The 18,300-nt window shown below is 34.2% G+C and overlaps 1 protein-coding gene across 1 annotated transcript in view; it reads right to left on the bottom strand.

Annotated features, from left to right (window-relative positions):
• The window catches only part of SYT1 (synaptotagmin 1), a 555,677-nt gene that overhangs the window by 357,514 nt on the left and 179,863 nt on the right, over positions 1-18,300 (bottom strand). Inside the window, exon 3 of the mRNA XM_047865729.1 lies at positions 3,169-3,221. The gene's annotated coding sequence lies outside the window, so the exon portion shown is untranslated. The remainder of the gene's footprint in view (positions 1-3,168; positions 3,222-18,300) is intronic.

The following is an 18,300-nucleotide window of genomic DNA, read 5'->3' as shown; positions in this document are numbered from 1 at the left end:
AACTGTGATAACATAGGAAGTGTTCTTTTGATAACTAAATAAAATATCATCATCTGATTAGATTATAAATTCAAGGAAAAGGGAAATTTTTTCTGGAGGACCATTATTGTCTAGGGCAGACAGTAATGAACGACTTAGGTTTCGTCATCAACACACTGTTTGTAAAATGATATATTGGACTCCCAAAGCAGTAAAGGAAAACTTCATACAAAGGAAGTCTTTTTATAGTAATCTAAGGTTTTCCATAATAACTAAAATTTATAATTAAACATCACTATACTCATATATCTAATGTGATCTCAGGGAATCTTGGGAAGTAGATTGGGCAATTTTCCCCCCATTATTTAGATAGGAAAACAATGAATCACTGAGGTAATTGCTTAACTATTGCTGATGATAGATTGTATGTGTGTATTATTGTTATATATTATTATCATCTGGTAGTTTTTTTGTTTTTGTTTTTGTTTTTGTTTTTGTTTTTTAGTTGAGTGATCTCCCTCTGTGCTCCAGTATTCCTTACTAAGAGACAGGGAGATGGGTGAAGCCAAGACTCAAATTCAGACTCTAACTCTGTGTATAATTCTCTCTTCTATTAACATTCTAACGAGCTTATCAAAATACAGTTTTAGTCAGAGAGACAATATAGAATTTGATTAGCATTTTGGTGGAAAAAAATTAAGTTTTGAGAACAGGTTTCTTGAGCCAATCTAAGACCGTCAGTTTTTATACAAGTACTTTCAGCTAATTTGTCAGGAAAAAAAAAATGGTGGTTAATTAAGCCAGAATTTTTCTTGATTCTGTCACTAGATATGAGAGCTTAGATAAATGAATTGACTTCTCTGGCCCTCTATAAACGAGGATAGTAGAGAAGATAATGCCTGTAAAATGAATATACTGGACTAGAGAGAAATTTCTCTTAACTCCGTGCTGTTACATGCAAACACATACACACACATAGCCCAATACTCTTTGATTATAAGGACGTGTTATTCCACATAGAGAATGGTTTGACTAATTGAAAGTTGTAGGGGCATTTGCAAATAACATTTATTTACTAGTGAATCACAAAACACTTTTCTAGTTAAAATCTATTTTCTCTTAAGACTTGTCTTCTGAAAACCTCTTGTTCTATTTGGTGTACCAGCAAAGAGAGATTGTTAACAATAATCATGCTTTGAGTGAGAGCATCAACTCCCAGTAGTATTTAAAGAGGTTTAGTAGATCTATGATAATGTGAATAGTTTCCAAGAAGAATGCCTGAGCATCTGAGTGCTTTTTTTAAATGTATCCTCTTTGTTGTTGTTGTTATTATTATTATTATCATTATCATCAATCATCACTATCCAGTATATTCTGTCTGCAGAGAACCAACCCTTAGAGTTTTTGAAAGTACCACCGGACATTTGTTCAGTAATAGTGAAAAGTTATTATTTTAAGATACAATTTCCAAAGGTCCTTTTCTTATTTTTCTTATCTTTAAGCATATTTTTTCTGTGAAATATAAGTGTAATGTGCTCTAAAGATCTTTAGTAATATTCTAATCAATTACCAAATTGTTCTTAAGCTATGAGCTTTGAGGCAAAACTATAGGTTTGTAAGGCTTTCCTATGCTAATTTATAAGGCTTGATTTACAATACAAATTGTAAAAACTAATTTATTATTCATGGACTTGCAACACAGACACATATTCTATAGATTAAAGACAAGAAAAATACTGCATTATCCAATGTCTTCACTTTCTATCATGCTTTATTTTATGTACTGACATCCCTAATTCATGAACTCTTTGGAAAAAGACCTATATTAAGACACCTCTAGTGTTTTGACAATATTGTTTTAATTCAGAGTATTTCTCTTCAAAAATATTTTATAAAATCATTAAGGCATAAACTCTATTTTTAAATTTGGGCTTGAGTTAGTAATTTTTCCTTACAGTTTTTTAGGAGTAATTTAGCATGTAGTTGTTAAAAAAAAGACCATAAAAGCTAAAAGGAAAACTCCCACAAAGCACAAACACACCAAGAAATTGCATGTTTTCTTTCTCAGAAACATGCATATCATTTTCTCTAGGATTGCCCCAAATGAGCAGAAGACCTAAATACTTGCATCAATTCTTTCCAAAGGATGCCGTACTAAATCCGAATTTAATATAGTTATGAAAAGTACAATCCAAACGAAACAACTTCTATAAGTAACACCTGAATAATAGACCCAATCACTTAAAGATAGGTCAGAAAAATAGCCATTGATGGCTCTTGACAGTGAAATTATAAGATGACCAAGAAATTGTGAGGGGTATAAATATTAACTGCTTCTTGTATAAAGAATATAAAACTAATATGTATGGTTCTGTCATTTAAAAATTCAACCTAGAAGTGAGTTTGCAAACTCATTTGAAAACAACCATGGCATTAAAAGGGAGATAACATGGTTCACCAATGTGGACTTTGCTTTTCCATCTTTATTATTTTTGATATTCACATATTTAAAATTTGTAATTGCTTGCATCTAGGAAATCATTAAAATGTTACAAATTCTACCATAAAGAATGGTATAAAAATTTAATTTTGCTTCACAAAAAGCATATTTAGGAACATATTTAGGCAAACAATTATTACTCTCTAATAGCTGTATAAGGAAATATAAATCATAGTTGTGAGAATATTAGAAATGTACTAATGAGAAACCTTTAGATTTAAAGCCTACGGATGGTTGCCCCCCCCTTTTTTTTTATTTTTTGATAATTCTAATTTAAAGACAACAAACATCTTGATTCTTCTTAAAATTTTGTTCAAAATGAATATATTTTTCTAGCACATACAGAGAATGTGAGGCATGATGATTAAATTTTACTTAATTTTTTTCTTCTTTAGAATTAAAATGATACAGTGCTAGTCAAAAGATAGGATGGAATCAACATAAACACGTTCTGCCATATAGATGTATCACAAGGATTACCTTGGCCTCTTATTTAAGAGGATTATAGGATAACTGATTTTCAGCTTCCTCCAGTAAATTGGGATTGACTTTTAGAAGGTTCCTTCTAAAACTTGCCAGCTGTATTAATCTCTTATCTTACCAAATAGAAAGGCGAATATTTCTATAAAAGAAATTTGTAGAATTTTATAGAGGCTCTAGTCATATTATGGTATCATGAAAGCACTTACTGTTCTGTGAGGAATTCTGGGGTATTTTCTTCTTTCTTTCAGATTCTTTTTTTCTATAAAGGAAAACAACATGCCCACTGGTTAGCTGACTGCATAGTTCAGAATCATTTCGGATTGTCATTAATGTGACTGATTAATTTTATTATGTCATATTTCTACTAAAAAATCTTGACAGATATATATCCAAATACAATATCACGTCACGTATATGTACATTTAGTATATAGAGTAGAAGACAGAGATTGTTAGGGATTTTAAAGTTGGTTTGAAGAACTAGAGATCAAGATTCTATGAGTAATTGATACACTGATTTTTGTGACGATGCTTCTTGCAGTATAGCTTTTCTACTTTAAAAATGAAACAATACTCAGTTAGGTAGACATTGTTAGAGAATATTACATTATTTATTTAGAAAGAAACATACAGTTATTAGTCAATTAAATACATGGTGCTATATTTAGTATTGACATGATCATAGTTTACTCTTGAACAGTGTGGGGGTTAGGGGCACTGACCCTCCTTGTAATCAAAAATCCTTATGTCACTTTTGACTCTCCCCAAATTTGACTACTAACAGCCTACTGTTGTCCAGAACCCTTCCTGATAACATAAAGCCAGTTAATGTATATTTTGTTTTTTATGTTTATTTGTTATATAATAAAATAAGCTAGAGAAAAGAAAATGTTAAGGAAATCATAAAGAGGAAAAAATACATCACAGATATGAGTGGACCCATGCAGTTCAAACCGTGTTGTTCAAAAAGATTTGACAAAAATGTATATATATCCTCCAGCAGGGGTAAAGAGAAAAATAATCTCACATCGCTGTGTTAAAAAAAAAAAAAAAAAAAAAGTACAACTTCTAGTTTAGAGAGTCAGAAAATGAAATCCTTCCCAAGAGTCAATATCAGGAATTGCTTTAATGTAATAAAGATGTCAAGAATTCCTGATTTGATTTGACGTTAGCAACTCACAAATGAAAGATTTCACAGTGCTAGAGACAAGTACCTTCTTATAGAAGTTCTGATCAGTTTTAGTCTTCAAAAATTTAAGTAGAATGAAAACCAAGAAAGAATGAAATATTTAAAAATAGGTTCGTAATAGGCATGTTACTCTGTTTTTATAAGTTCTTACAGAGTCTGTTTTGAACAGAACTGCAGAAATATAATAATGCCAGCAGCTCTGGCAATTGGCTCATATAGGTACTCAGCATAAAAGATCTGAAGTGACAGCTATATTTCCAAAGCTGCATTTACTGCATCTGTTCAATGGTTAAGCCTCCAAGGTCTGTTTTCATTTTATTCCTGCTTGAAATGCAACTGTTTTCTAGTAAGAGCCATTAGAAAGAGCATTGTAAAAATGTGCTTAGATTTGCCTGGCTGACTCTTAAAATACGACTTTGAGCCACAATCAATTTTAGATAAGATTTTTACGTATAGTTTCGGTTACTGACACTTTTCTTATTAAAGCAAAAACTACAACCAAACTCTGTGGGTGTACATATGAAGGCACCGGAGTAACATAGACCTCTTTACAAGAAATACAGGTGGCAGCGGGGGGGCTGCGGGGGTGGGTGGCCCTGCTGGAGTCAATGAAGGCTTTCTACTAAAAATCTAAGAGAATATTTGACGTTATATTTATTACACATTGAGACTTACCCAGGGGCCGGCTTCCCAAAGGGACGCAGTTAAAGGATTAAACAGTTTTTGTGACTTACGAGCCATCTGCAGGGATTTGATTTCATTTTGGTTTTACATGCAGATCTATCACAAGGATGAATGGGAAAGCCTTTTCTACTGTAGGGGACAAACAACTATTTTACTTTTAATCTATGCACTGAATATGGATGTGCACAGTATTTTTCTCGTAGCTAATTTCTCTTGCGTGTATAAACCTCTCTCTTTATTTTAGAGGAAAAATGTGAAAATAGCACAGGATGATTTTGCACTTTCTGCCAACTGTCTGGCTTTTCAGTAATGTCATTGGTATCAGTAGGTCTGACTCAGAAAGCCTCCTGGTATTGAGACTTGGTACTTTTATGTGTTTATATGATACATAAAAAAATGTGAATCTTTTTAGGGAGATTTACCTATTTTTCACAAAACAGTATGAGGATTCACAGTCAATAAATCTGATGACTTTCATGATTTTTAATCCAGTTTTAGAAGCATACCTGACATGGAGAAAAAAGAAATTATCTGAAACTTAGGGATTACTTTTGCTTGATAATAGCTAGAAATTAAACTGCTGAACCTTGCAGCGCTAACCATGATTCTATTTATAGAATTAAGCAAAACACTCTATGCTTTAGGCATGAATATTACAAATCCTTGACTTGTTGTTTTGTGGGAGGAGGGAACTATTTGTATTCATTTTAATGCTGAATATTTAAAAATGCATAGCTGAATTTTTTTTAAAGAAGGACTCAGTTTCAAGAATGACAAATGACTAACGTTAATATCCAAACTTTGTTTAAAATATCTCAAATATTTCATTTTGATGAAAATATTGATTTTAATGGAGCTTTTAATATGTTTAATGGAAACATATCACTGAACCAAATATTTATTTAGGGTTGGATTTAAAGTGAGCACTAAAGGGGTGCCTGGGTGGCTCAGTCTGACTTCCGCTCAGGTCATGATCTCACTGTTCGTGGGTTTGAGTCCCGCCTCAGGCTTTATGCTGACAGATCAGAGCCCAGAGCCTGCTTCGAATTCTGTGTCTCCCTCTCTCTTTGCCCCACCTCTGCTTGCGTTCTATCTCTCTCAAAAATAAATAAACATTAAATTTTTTTTAAAGTGTACATCATGAATCTTTGCAACATGGTCATTTGTAAACATCCCCTTCACCCCAGGTAGACTGAGATGGCATCAAAATCTCTACCCCCTGTTTTAAATCTCAAAACTACAAATTATAGATAAACTCAGAGTTCTTTTCCTTGACTCCTTCCTATTGAAATGCCAAAACTTGTGTTTAGAAGACAGTTACAAAGTTGATGTATCATTTCCTAAACACAGATATCACTAACCCTAAGGGATTTTGTTACACATCTTTTGGCTTAAACTCTTATTCTTGGGACAGCAGTCACCAAACAGAGATTACTTTAAAAAGAAACACTATCCAGGTCATTAGTGATTGAGTGTAAAATTTTACACACAAAAATAAAGCATTGCATGACACATAGATGTATCACATAATTTTAGGTTAGATCCTGGACCTATATAGGACAAAAACAATTAGGTATTAAGAACATTACTGTGACACTAGATGAAATTTGAATATGTACTATGAATTAGACAGTGTTCTTACATCATTGGTATTTTGCCTGTGTTTGATAACTGTTCTGTGTAAGAAAATGTTCTCTTCAGAATTATACTGAAATATACACTAAAATACTTGGAATAAGACATATCATGTCTTCAACTTATTCTGAATGGTTTGGAAAAAGATACGGACGGTGTATATAAACACATAATATAATATAATATAATATAATATAATATAATATAATATAATATATCATATAAATATATATATACACACACACACACAGAAAATGATACAGAACAAAATTAAACAATTGGTTAATCTAGGTAAAAGTCATATGGGAACTTAAACTATCCTTGCAACTTTTTATGAGAGTTTTTATGAAAGAACAAAATAATCATTACCAAAAAAAAGAGATTATAAAACTATTAAAAAAATAAAAATAAAGTGCCATTTTTTCAGTATCCTTACAAAATATTTCACTGAACTGTGGCTATGTTATTTTGTCCATTAAGCACAAGATTGTTTCATTGTGTATATAACAATAAAAGAAAAGGACATTTATCTGGAAAATGGAGAGTATTAGGCAATAAAAGTAATCCATCAATAAACAAAAAAATTGTTTTCTTTAAATAAATGCGGCCACTATCAGTACCTATGGTGCTGCTGGAATAGTGGGAAGGCAGTAACACAGAATATGGATTTTTCTTGAAAGGAAAGAGAGAATGAAATATTTTGCTTCGTCTTGAGGACAAAGGAATGTGTCTATTTTTCCTTTTTTTGTGTCTAACCATTGACAGCCATTTAGGAGGCTTAATTTTACAAACCTGTCCTCATTATGATAGAAGCAAATGTTTACCAACAAAGATTGGAAAAGGGATAAAGGCTCTACTCATTTTTCTGTTGTGACACTTTATTAGACAAGTCAGAACCCACTAAAGCACTTGCTGGCAGTCAGTTACAATCATGACATATTGGGTTCAGCCATGTTTAACATTTCCATTATATTCAAAATAATTATTTTAGAATGGGGGGCTGATAATGAGGCAGAATGGCACTAAGTCAGGAGAGCCAGTTTGTATCTTGAAAAGGAGGATGGGAATTAATTAAATGAGAAGCTTGGGGAAGTTAATTGGGAATGAGTGAAGATAAGGACACTATCAAAGCATGAAGAAATAAAACTATTACAATAAAAGATCGAGCAGAAAGTCAGAGCACACCTAAGGGAGGTGAAACCTGCAGAATTACGAGTATACAGGAGCAGAATTATGCCTGTGGGTGCCCCTATTGGCTTCCAATCCCTACAGTAGTGCCTGCCACATGAATAAATGTTTGCTGAATGGATAATTGTATATTGACAAAAGTAAAATTTAGTGTCACATAATCCAAGTCTTCTTCTGTCTCTATCTAATGTGTGACCTTAGACAACTCACTTAATCTAATTTTATCAGCTGTGAAATGAGACTGTGGAAAAAGGTGATTCACCAAGGTGCCTTCCAGATCTAAATATTTCTGGATGTGGTTCTGTTTATCAAAATGGGCAACTGTGAACATTTTCGTAGAAGAGACTAGCCTTATATGAGTTTTAAATGAAGAGAAATGGGGAAAAATAGAAAAGATGAATCAAAGAGCAATGCATCGGCTCAAGTAATGGAAAATAAGTCCCATTGAAAGAGATGTTAATAAGAGAGAATTCAGAAAGTGATTTACGGTTTTGATGTAAGAAGTGACATTTATGTGTACTGTTGATACAGGCATGCAGATGTAGAGATCTTTATCTGTTCTTTTTATTATTACCAGAGTGACTGTACACACCCCCTGCTTGCACCTTTAGAGTCCTCAAATAAACAGAAATGGAGAACATTCAGAAGAAGCTATAAATGGCAGGAGTTATATAAATGTTCTCTTACTACAGGTCATGGAATTAGGACTGCCCATTTTAGAGAAAGGAAAGCTGAAGTAACTCTTAGGATCTATATGTAATTCCACGAAGAGCTATTTAATACAAGACCCCAAAAGGCACAATTGCTTATACCTCCATGAAGCCTTTGGTAATTAACACTGGCTTCCTCATGTGTTTTCTTTTCTGTAAGCTTGTTGAGCATTTACATTCTAGAAGACATACGTTAGCTTTTACTTATATGTGATCTCATTATTTTCCCCGGTTTCATCTATGCTGATTTTGAATTGATGCCGCATACTTTGCTTTTGTGTTTCCCTGGACTACATGGTCCTTAAGATGAGTTAGATGCTCAATAAACATTTGCCAGTGGATGGAGATGGGCACAATACACTTTGAAGTTAAAAAAGGAACTGGGATGCTGATTGGTGGCTGCCAAAAATGACTTCTTGGCCATCAAGCATGGTTGGTGATCTTGGGACTTCTGTGAGTCCCCTACCTTCCTTTCTTCTCATCAGCCTATTCCTCTAGGCATTTTCCGTAAGAGGATCTAAAGACCTATCATGGAGATAAAAGGCATACTATTCTTTAAAAAGAAGGGTCTAGTCAAATAGCCTCAATGGGATGGGAAACTATGACCTGAAATAAGCTTGGCATTTGAGTCTGATCCACAGCAGAGGTGAGCAGGGGCCACTTTCTGAGCTTTGTCAGACCAGAGCAGAATATTTCTTATAACCTATACTGAAATCAAGGCCACTGATTGTATACTGCTACGAAAAAGCTGGGGTGTCAGTGATGGCAGAGGTAGTGTCTCTGTGGGAAGGATGGGGTAGAAAAGAGGAGGAAGGCCCAAGAGAAAGAGAATAGAAGAGAACTAACTATTTTTAATATTTATTTGTTGTTGAGAGAGAGAGAGAGAGAGAGAGAGCGCACGCGCGCAAGTGGGGGAGGGGCAGAGAGAAAGAGGGAGACACCGAGTCTGAAATAGGCTGGAGGCTCTGAGCTGTCAGCACAAAGCCGGACAGAGGGCTCAAACTCTGGAACGATGAGACCATGACCTAGGCCAAAGTCAGAGGCTTAACGGACTGAGCCACCCAGGTGCCCCAGAACTAGATTATTTTCAGAGATTTCTGTACAAATTCTAATACTGCAACAATTGGAGACTGGATACTTAGATTAAAAGATACGTTATTGCTGGTTTCACAAAAAGCAGAAGTCAACTATCTTTACAAAAGACTCCAAGGTAGCTATAAAAACTGCACATTTGCTCATGGAACGGAGGGTGTTGGTAAAGTGACAGGAAATGAAAATAAGTTGACTCACCTTACCCAGTTTTTGAGGTTGGGTGGGGAGAGTGTAGTAGCAATTCTATATACACATTTAAGGTTGAAGGAGAACATTTGATTTATTTAAGCCTTGGCTTGCTGCAAATTCAAACCCAGCAAAGATGTTGGGATATGGCATGAAATTATTACAGGTCTATGCTAATTGTTTCAACTTTAGTGCTGTACTGTGTTCTGGGTTTAGTCCAGCACCATGGGACAGGACCAAGCTGGAAGTCCAGGGCCAGCCATGAAAAACCACAGCTAAGAAGGGGTCTCTGGTCTCCTCTCTTTGCCTAACATCCACGTGGGGAACAAGCATAGAGATAAAAAAGAAAACAAGCAATTTCTTAGGTTAAACTGGTTCTCAAGACATCATCTTTATCTCTGTCTTTCGAGCTGGTAAATATAAAGTGTACAAATAGAAACAACAGTATACACCGGTTCATAAATATCCTGGTCCTTGACATTCACAGAAAAACTGCCCTCTTCCGAGATTCATTGTAGGAGGCTACATGCCTATTTCTGGAGAAGCAGTGTGATTTAAAACAAACAAACAAACAAACAAACGCTGTTTAGTAAGCTGGATTTAGCAGATTGTATACTTTATTACTTTCAGATTTCTAAGGACATGGTGAAGTAGTTGTTGAACCTATTTACATATGAACGAACTTGGTTCACAACTTTTTTGCAGTTAGTAAGTGGTGGACCCAAAGTCTAACTAGATTCAGCCCTGTTTGTACCTGAATCCTGTTTTTCCCTAGCAACAAAGCCTCTGTAGTGTTAGAATGGACTTTGAGAACGTAGAAAATCTATTTTCCAGCTATTTCTTTACTACTTATTAGATGTATAGCCTCTGAAGCAATTCAAATAAATGATCTTAATTGCTTCATCTGTAAAATGGGATAACACCATACTTACCCCAAGGAAAAGATTAGATTAGCCAATTTATTGAGGTATATTCTGTTTCTAAAAGTAATCAAATATACCTAGTCTTAGAGAAATAAGAAGCCTTAAAAATAGAAGCTTTTTCAAAAAATTTTCCACATGTAACCTTTTTAAAATTACTACTTCTAGACAATAATTTCATCTACATATGAAGATTTACTATCGTAAGATTACCTTCATGATATGTTTATAAGAAGCATAAAACCTTTGTCTTACAATTTTTAATTCTAAACATCTGCATAATTGACCTAAGATTACATTAGGCAGGAAATAAAACTGTGTGGCCATGGAAGTCTAGAGATATGTCTTTTCTTAAGTAGAGCCTACAAAACTTGAATGTTCAAGTTAAGAGCTAAATACCAGGGAGACGGCTAAAAGATGTGTTGTGCTGATTTGAAACCCCAAAGTCAATGATAGCTCAAATAGCTAAACTCTCAACTCATTAAATGAACAACCCCTGAATCCCAAAAACTCTAGAAGTTAAAAAACAATGGCAACAATAAACTTTGAATAAAACATTTTAAGTTAGTTATTAGATGTGAAGGAGCTGTAAATGGTAAGAAGTTCAAAGAATGGAATGGCATTTCTATTCTGAAAGAGAATATATGAAGTGATAGTCCAGAACAATAGACTCTAGATTCCATTAGATTCTAGATTAAAAACAAATTGATAACTAGAAAAGACCAAAGGGGGTGGATATAAAAAAGATCCTTGCCATAAGTAAGAACCAACCACTTAACCCTGATAAAATTATCGTTTCTTAAGATGACCATGATACAATCTTATAAAATCCTAAATTAATGATTTATTCAGAGAATTCAAAAGATGATTTAAGAAAACATACATTTGAGAAAAAAAAGAATAGCCATCAAATTATAGGAGGAATGTGTAGTTAAATCATACTAAAGTTTTCATTAGAGAAAACAACTAGCATTAGATATTTGGGTGACAGTTCAATAAAATTTTATTAAGAAAAAAACTGATACTGTTTTACCTGGGTTTGAAAAAGACTCTCATGTCATCCATGAAATCATAATAATGGATAGGATAACAGCCAAAAAAGTGAGGCAAAAACATGGGTGAGTTGTTTTCTCAGCTTCTACTCTTTGATCCTTCACTTGTCTAACATGAATAGCAACTAATTTTCACTGTCAAAAAGAATATGATCAAGATTAATTTCTTAGAAGTAATTCCTTAGAATAGGCAAATTTCTTTGGAGGACTCCAGGCAGGGATTGTAACGGTCAGTTTTGGGCTCCCTGATAGGAAACTTAATTGAAGAGCCCCACCTTCAATTTGAAACTAAAATTCATTTGGAATTATGTACAGCAGCAAGTGAACTTTTACTGTGTTCCTCAGTGCTATCGTGTTTCTGCCATAGAGTCCCTAGCGTTGTAATCATCTCTTTAGTTATAGTTTAAAGAAGTGTCATTTTTGAAAAGAAACTGATTTTATTATAATCACTTTCATATCCTTGATACCGAGAGAATCAGAAAATAATCATGTCATAATTCACTTTAACAGACTTTAATGTAGTCTACGTAGTGCCATCTACCACATGTGGATTTCTCATTTTGCTAATAATCCTGACATGAACTAAAATATCAATATAATGAAATCATTTGAATGCTAATTATATTGAGAATGGTAAATTTGGTTGTCAGAGGTTGGTGGGAAGCAGACCTTTTTCTAGTTGACTACAAATCACAGTCTTATTGTCAATACCCTGGAGGCAGCCCCAAGTGAAGCCACAGTTTCATCTCTACAATCCGGCAAATCCAACAATTGCTGTTGAGTTTCTATAGTACTGTTTTAGGAGGCGTGTGGGATAAAAAGAAGTAGAAGAAGGGTGCCTGTCTGTCAAGCCCCAATTCATAACTCTACCTCAGCACTGTACATGGATTTAAAGTCTGTTTTGTTGTTGTTAACTCCACATCCCTGGAAGCTTTCCAACCTTCAGTTCATAGTACTTAGTACATCTCCTGGCATATATGGGGTTCTAAGTAAATGTTTGTTGAACTGAACTCTTGAAGAACCCAAGTCAGTCTCCTTTGTCTACACAGCATTCTTTCACTAAAAATCCTCTTTGCCAATTTGGTGGTACAGTTGAATCGTGGAGGTGCACTTACTTGGCGGCCACACTTAATGCCAGGTATGCTTTTTGGTTTTTCTGTATACTTGATTTTGGCAGGGTCTAGCTATTATATAAGGCACAAACACGTTAAATAATCTCCTATGACATCTTTTATTTAGATCTATTTTCATAAAGGCTTACATGAAGCTTACATAATTAGATTTGTGATCCTCATGGAAAGGAAAAGAGGTACAGAAGACATTCTGCCATGTATGGGCAAACATTCTAGACATTTCCCATGTCAGAAATGTCTGACTACATAATATTATATCTTATTCTATACCACCACTTTTTCTCTCTCCCAGGTAGATAATTGCTACCCCTCAAACCTAAGCCTCTTTCCCATTAGGCACCCATTTACTTTTCTTATAGGTTCTATGAAAAAAAGGCAGAGTTAATTGTGTGATGTGTTTAGTATGGAAGTTACATGATAGGTTACTAATAAGGACTGTCACCTTAACAGGAAGTTAAAACCCATTTGACTTGGTGAATTGGGGATATTCAAGCCCCAAATTAAAAATTCTCCTGAATTTTCTTAATTTTCTTATGTTAAACTTGTTCTCAAGACATCTTTATCTCTGTTGTTCTAGCTGGTAAATATAGAGTGTACAAATATATACAACAGTACACATTGGTTCATAGATATCCTGGACCTTGACATTCACATGAAAACTGCCCTCACAGTTTGTTTCTATGTCGTGGTCTTCATGTTCCTTTATTAAAAAGAAGCAAATGCCATGAAAATAAGTTAACATGGAAGACCCAATCAATGCATCAGGCATAATCTATAATCTCAAATTTTACATGATTTAAAATTGATCAATAGTATTTGCAAGAGGTACATAATAACATTTACATAACATTTTAACTAAGGAAATTGTTCTTATAGACTTGTTAAAATACACTTTAATATGGGAAGAATAAAAGAATGTCATTAATAGTTAATTTCATCACAAATGATACTATTTGATGATTACTTCAATCTCAATTTTATTGAGGAAGCTGGTTTTGGTGGATTTTAGGTAAATCTTAAATTTTAGGTGTTTATTCTGTGCCTAACTATGCATGTTTTATTCTTTCTGGTGCATGTGTTTATGGGTACATAAATATACATACAGAATATGTATACATACACACCCATAAATATACACACAGAATATATACATGTACATGCACACACCATGTAGACTTTCAGAATGAATATATATATTCCATATATTGGATGGATGGATGGATGGATGGGTAGATAAATAGAATAAAGAGAAATGAAGGGAGGGAGGGAAGAAGAGACGGAGAAAGAGAGAGAGAGAGAAAGGAAGAGAGAGCGAGAGGCAGAAAGAAAGAAAGAAAGTCAGTTGTGGAGGTAAGTGTGCATTGGAGGTAATAATTGAGGCAACACCACTGGAGACAACAGGCACCAGAGGAAAATTCAACCTGCCTCGTCTGAATCTAGTCATTATTTAAATAAAATGTAGGTACTTCTAAGACAATATAGAGTTGATAGTATCACCTTACTTCACGTAACTTAAACATAAAGCTGTTTAAACAACTAAATTCTTGTTTCTTTTATTTGTGAAAGCCTCACCAAAGCAATTGATGCAGTTCCTTCATAATATATAATCAATCTATTTTCCTGGTGGAATACTTTGAGAAAAGTACTTGCCAAACACTGTTCCACACACAAAAATGAGAAACTGCAAGGGATTTCTGTTCTCAGTAATTTTTAGTCCAGAAGATATGGTGGAGAAGGGATAGTTGAATCCACACGTAACTCTTGAATGAGAAAAGCTGATGAGTTCTCTATGTATACAAACTAAAACCCAGTGCAATAGCCAAAGCCCTAATAGCGTGTGGTATTTGTAGGATGACCATTCTTTGCCTGAGTTTTGCTATAAAGAAGTATCTCAGTTGGAGGTACCAGTCACGGAGGAACAAATTTGTGCAAGGGAAAAAAGCACTGGGCATGTTTGGATTCTTGACACTAAGTTAGTATGACAGGAGAATAAGGTTAAGTATGGAACGAGAGAGAAATGAGGCTGGAAAGGTAGACTGGGACATACTGTAGATAACCTGAGGATGAGATTACGAAGGCGACAAGGAGCAAATGCAGGTTTCTGAAGAGATCAATTGATTTTCTGAGATGATCGATATATCAAAGGAATTTGGTAGTATTCTTTTAAGTCATATTTTATTTAAATTTGTGCGATAAACTTTTTTAATTAAAATAGTACGCAATATTGTATGGCAAATTTTAAAGGGTGTGTTAAGAAGTATATAAAGTATACCATTTTTGTTTCTTTCATGAAAGTGTTAACAGTGAATTGCACTGTTAAGAAAGAAACACACTGAAGAGAAAGACGTTGTCTGATTTGAAGTCGCAGAATTTCCTGTAGTTTATTCTATATGGCATTGATAATCTGCACCCAAGAGAGAAAAATAAAATGAAGAAGAGACAGTGAAGCAAGTCAGATATATAAACTAAACACCATGGCACTTAAATGTATTGGAATTGATACTGTGCTGTGGTTAGAAAATATTGTAACATTCAGTTAAGGTAACTGTTCTATATACATGTTGTGTAAAAAGAAGAACATTATCTTGGTAACATAGTTGGCTATAAAATTATCTTTACTTGCAAAATGTTACCATACAATGTCTTAAAGGAACATTTATTAATGCTATAATCAATTAACTTGCAATTACCATGTAACCTCCTATGTTCACACTTAACACATCTGTATAAATAAAACTTCATTTGAGGATCGTTAGCTAGAGAATAACATTACATGCATGGAAAATATTTTAATTTCACTAATTTCACAAGTGATGCTAAATTAATCACCAAGTCAGAAGTCACAAATGTTTCTGAATCTGGATGGTTGGAAGAGGGAGGAGTGTATGTTTGGTTTCATATTCTATTGTATTTATCTTTTCTGGTATTTAGTTTTGAGAAGTGTTCAAAAGTGTATTTACTCCTGCCCTACAACTTTCCAGAACCAATGTTAGTCACTTAGCTTTTTTTTCTTTACTGGTTTGTACAATGTAGTGCAATAGTACAGTATATAGATTTAAAAACAATTTGCACTGTTGATGCTGATGTATGGAGTAATTTTCTCAGGCTCTTTCAGTGCAATCTGCAAATGCATTAACAAAGGCTGGAAAACAAAAACAATCTACACTATCCATAACACACATGGGTGAAATATTGAAAAGTTTGAAAGCGTAATTGATACCTGCATTAGTAGAAATTACCTAGGAATGAGAAAGCACTCCTACTACCATGCAGAACTTGAAAAGCCAAGTATCCCTTGTACAGCTTCCTGAATAAGAGAGTAATGACCCAACCACTGAATAGAGGAAGAAGAAATATTTGTGACTATTGTTAACTTAAAAGACTTTGCAATAATGCTTTTAGAAAATCTATAACTGCTATTATTCCCTGCTGAATGGAAGGAACCCCTACATATATTTTCCGTTTCTCATTCCATTTCATCTACCCTGTTGCTCTTGACAGAAGGTCAGTGTTAGAATGTAGTTTTTACATGAGGAAAAGCATAAAATCTTCATCCAGTTACATAATTATCATGCTGAAATACTTCATTGTTTTGCAATACCATGTTCAAAAAACCCGGCAAATTTTAGACCAAAAATAAGGCTGTATAATTAGCCATTTATCATTCATACCTAAATGGTGAACAGTGTGTTATACGTCTTTTTGGGGGAGCAGGGAGGTCACTGATACAAACTCAACTTTTTTTTTTGTTTTTGATCTAACAAAGATATATTGAATGGGTACCGTGTGACAGATGTAGTGTTAACATGCTGTGGACACAGAGGATCACAGGATACACATGGGGTTTACTCCCATAATGCTTATAGTCTCTGCAATGAACATGTATGCTCTAATTTTCTTTATGGGGGAAAAAAAAACCTGAATAGCATTTTAGCTCTATCCAGGGTCATCTATCTTCATGTTTTTGGATTTGGAACCTCTAAAGCATTAAGCTGGCCAGGAACACGCATTATATTAGCACATTTACACTTAAAATTTCAGAAGAAGAATATGAGAAGATAATGTTTAAAAGTATGTTTTTCTCAGGGCGCCTGGGTGGCTCAGTGGGTTAAGCATCCGACTTTGGCTCAGATCATGATTTCATGGTTTGTGGGCTCAAGCCCTGTGTCTGGCTCTGTGCTGACAGTGCAGAGCCTGGAACTTGCTTGGGATTCTGTGTCTCCCTCTCCTTCTGCCCCTTCCCTGCTCACAGTATGTCCCTCTCTCTCTCAAAAAATAAATAAATATTAAATTTTTTTAAAAAACAGTATGTTTTTCTATTGGAGTAAAGAAACATCTGATAAGTTCTGACAAGGCTAGCAGAAGACAGCTCTACAGAAAGGAAATTTTAAATGGCTTGTCAACAAACAGTGCACAATTTTTCTGACGTTTTCTAACACGTGTTTTTATGGAGATATCTTTGAGATGATAAAAGTGACCATGTATTTCTACAATATTACTTGAATAAGTAAACAATGATCTCATCTTAGAGATTTGGTGATATTCAATATAGCTCTTTTGCTCCTTTATCCTAATGAAATCTTTTATCAATTTATCCTATGCCTACACTAAGAAATGGGCAAGCTCAAATGCTCAGGAATGTATTAGGAGATATATCTACCCATAGGCAGGCGAATAACCATTAACACTTGGCCAGTGGTTGATGCAAATTCATGGTTAAACTGGTTTCTATTTATTTAAAGCAAATTCAAAATAATTAGTGTGATGGTAAACCTTTAACTGTTGCAATAGAAGTTATCTTAATAAAGCTTATTAATGTTTTTAAATAACTCATTTCTATCATTCCAAGTTAAAATTATCTATAGCATATTGTGTTTACTACTTCTGACCAAAAAGAATCCATTCTTTCAGACATTTTGGGTGTGATGTTATTTAATCATAAATTGGCTTCAAATGTGTGTGGTTTTTACCTACATCTCTTGGTTTTCAACTTTTCTTCTACATTCATTCAACAGGGGTTTGACACACACACACACACACACACACACACACACACACACACATTTTTTTATTCTTTGAGAACCTGTGATATGATAGGCACTGTTCAGAGAGGTGAATATAGCACACAATTTCCTTATTCTCATGTAATCAGTGAGAAAGTGATTCAGTATAACTCCAGGTTGTAACAATGTCTATAAGGAAAAATACAGACAGGTAAGTCTTAAAAGAATTAGGCAAGAAGCAGACAGAAGATGCTATTTTAGGTAGAGTGGTCAAGAAAGTCAGCTCTGAAAGGAGATTTGAGCAGAGACCAGAGTAAAATGAGAAAAACAGCTGTGTAAGGATGCAGGTAAGAACTTCAGAGCACAATGGTCTGAAGCAGGGAAAGATTGTTTATGTTTAGGGTAGAGCAGAGTAGCAACGACATAAGCAAAGCATCTTCCAAATATTAAGGTTAGATTGCTGTGTGAATAATTTCAAGGTGTATGTTAAAATCTATTAAAAGAATACATCAATATCTAATGCTGTTTTAAATACAGTCTAATAGCT

Source organism: Prionailurus viverrinus, chromosome B4, assembly GCF_022837055.1.
Source record: "Prionailurus viverrinus isolate Anna chromosome B4, UM_Priviv_1.0, whole genome shotgun sequence".
Classification (NCBI taxonomy): domain Eukaryota; kingdom Metazoa; phylum Chordata; class Mammalia; order Carnivora; family Felidae; genus Prionailurus; species Prionailurus viverrinus.
This window is presented reverse-complemented; position numbering and strand designations above follow the sequence as displayed.